This window comes from Sebastes umbrosus, chromosome 17, assembly GCF_015220745.1.
Source record: "Sebastes umbrosus isolate fSebUmb1 chromosome 17, fSebUmb1.pri, whole genome shotgun sequence".
Taxonomy (NCBI): domain Eukaryota; kingdom Metazoa; phylum Chordata; class Actinopteri; order Perciformes; family Sebastidae; genus Sebastes; species Sebastes umbrosus.
The window spans coordinates 3,487,944-3,491,090 of record NC_051285.1 but is presented as its reverse complement, the minus strand read 5'-3'; the positions used below and the strand labels follow the sequence as shown (position 1 = coordinate 3,491,090).

Genomic DNA, 3,147 nt, shown 5'->3' with positions numbered 1-3,147 from the left:
TATTCTCAGAACTCTACACACAAATCAAAAAACACACACACACAATGGGCAAAACCCCTCAATTCTCCTGCAAAATGAAACTTTACATTCAAAACAATGTTATTTCTTCTCAAAATGGTATTTTGTTTTCAAATGACACACACAAACCATCATATGAATAGACATGTATAAGAACCAGTTGAACACTGATGTGCTCAATGTAAAACACTATGATGAATGGAAAACACTTCTTCTCCATTCATCATAATGACTTAGGCCTTTTTTTTGTTCAGTGTTACACTTACTACAGACAGTACATACATAAGTGTGTTGTAAAATATTTTAGAATATTGTTTTTATACTCAGAACACACAAATACACGGTAACAAATATATTTTATTTTCCCCACAAAAACAATGTACACAGTGTACATCCCAACCAACACAAAGTTGCACATACAGTGGTCTACATACAAAACAACAGAGGAATTTACTGTATACAGTTACAGTAAAAAAAACTATGCTGCATCCTCTCTTCTGTTTCGGTCTGGCCACAGCACCTCATCCACATCACAAGCAATGTTTGCCCTTTTATGCTAAAGCTCTGATTGCTAATTGTAACACTGTGTGACAGGTGTTTGCCCATGTGATGAGTCAGTGTGCATAGTAGGGCAATTGACTTTAGAATTTTGAATGACAGTGTGTTCCTTTTGAAAACAAGATTTTCTTCATGAAAATTGTGCCAAATGCAGAGAATTGTGTGTAGTGTTTTGAAAAAAGTGTGTTTTAGAACTGCAATTTGAGTGTAAAGCAGGAATTGTGCTTGTAGTTTAGCAGAATTGGTTCAGGGGGTTGGTGCATGAGTTACATGTTGTGGTCATTGTGTGTCAAGTACCAGTATTTGTGTGTAAACAATTGAGAAAAACTGTAACTGGTGATATTAGGCTCGTTCGAGATGAACTGCGCCTCGCCTGGAAAGTAGACGAGATCAGGCGGCACGGAATTTACAGGAAGTCATAGAACAAGTTAATTCCTGTTAGATCCGATCTGTAGGCAACTTGGGATTTATTTATATTTGTTTGTAAATATATGTGGAAATGTGCGTGTATCTGGCATTGGATTCTGTCCTTTATTATTTTTATGTCCACCTTGTAAAGCACTTTGTAAAGAGCCCTTGTTTTGATAAGTGTTATATATAGATAACCTTCATTATTATAATAATTATCGTCAACCACACAAGAATTGTTTAACAGATGAAACCTTCATTGCACAACATGAGACTAATATCCTACAATCTAGTGTTAAATATTACAATTACACAGAAAGTTGTGACTTTCTACAACACGTGGTGTTTGCTGTCATGAAAGTATGAACAGGTCTCAAATCAACTTGACATCAGAGTAATAACGATATATGATGTGTATATATATGTATATATGTATATGTGTATATATATGTATATGTGTGTGTATATATATATATATATATATATATATATATATATATATGTATATATGTATATATATATATATATATATATGTATATATATATATATATATATATATATATATATATATATATATATATATATATATATATATATATATATATATATATATATATATATGTATATATATATATATGTATATATATGTATATATATGTATATATATATATATGTGTATATATATATATATATGTATATATATATATATGTATATATATGTATATATATATATATGTATATATATGTATATATGTATATATATACATATATATATATATATATATATATATATATATATATATATATATATATATATATAAGATTTATTGACGTGAGTGTTTTCAACAGGCATTGTCACCTACCACCTACTTTACTCTTGTCCTGAGATCAGCATTGTAACCGCAGCCTAACGCACGTGAAATTAATTTTCCAGCAAACTGTTCCGTTAGTAATCTTTCAAAAGATACCGACACATGACTGTGATAGAGAGATGAAGCGATCAATATGTTTATTTTCTGGTAAATCGACAATGGGTCCTGAGAGGCCACTCCTACCACACATCAATCTGTAATGCACGGGAACATCACCAGTTAATTCAGCCAGCAGTTAATCTTGCACACCAGCTCTCATAGACGGCAGATGGACAGCAGACCTCAGATCAGCTCTTACTGCTTGTTTTCCTCCGGTATGTGAAATCTTGTAGATGCCGTTAGGAGCTCCGGAGGACACAGAGGCACATGATGTTTTTTCAGGTTACCTGTTTCATGTACTACTGTCACGATTTAGCGACCGTTTTATGAAAATAACTTTTTGAATCATATTTGCTCCAATTTCACCTACTGCTGCTTTAACTAACTCAAACATGTTCTGTGTTAACTCTCAGACTGAGAAGACATCGCAGTGATGAAGAGGAGGTCTACAGCTGCTCTGAAAGACAACAGAAGGTTTCCTCTGCGAGGACCGCCGGGCGTCTGTTTGGATCCAGTTCCTGAGATGTTGTTCAGGATGCAAAGGAAAGAAATGTTGGGGTTGTCATGACAACGTGGACTCCTGGCAGCACCGCATCCACCATGAGGTTAAAAAGGTCAGTCCTGTTCCCAGAGAGGGTTCATCGGAAAGGAAGGAAGTTGGATCGGTGATGCTGGAGCTTTATGACTTTGACAAAACGGTGACCAAGTCAGAGACATATTTCTTCTTCAACAAAAAGTGGACAATGACATGGAGTCCTACGACAACACACGACTACGCCTGAGGTCCAGCAGCTGCTGCGTCTCCAGAACCTTCTCTGAACTAGTGTTTTTTTTTTTTTTTTTTAACTTCACACATATGGAGATATGTCGGCATATGCAGTGGTGGAATATAACAAAGTAAAGAAAGATAATAATGAACAGTTATAGGCACCAATAAATAAGAACAACTGGAAGTGAAATAGGATGAAATTAATATATTTATCACTCCTACACATAATGAAAATAAGATTAGATAAACTTTTATTAATCCCAGCGTGGATATTTATTTGTTACCGCAGCACAAAGACAAAAATACAGATAAATAAATAATAGGTATATAAAAGTAAAATAGAATAAAAAATGGAAACTATACAAAAAAATGTATACAAAGGAAAAATAAGTCAAATGTAATAAAAATGAGTTAAAAAAACT

General features: G+C 33.4%; 1 long non-coding RNA gene across 1 annotated transcript in view; it reads left to right on the top strand.

The window, feature by feature from the left end:
• LOC119475136 overlaps nucleotides 1-2,915 on the top strand; it is a 6,851-nt gene extending 3,936 nt beyond the window's left edge. Inside the window, exon 2 of the long non-coding RNA XR_005203725.1 lies at nucleotides 2,370-2,915. This is a non-coding gene — a long non-coding RNA (uncharacterized LOC119475136). The remainder of the gene's footprint in view (nucleotides 1-2,369) is intronic.
• The last annotated feature ends 232 nt before the right edge of the window (nucleotides 2,916-3,147 follow it).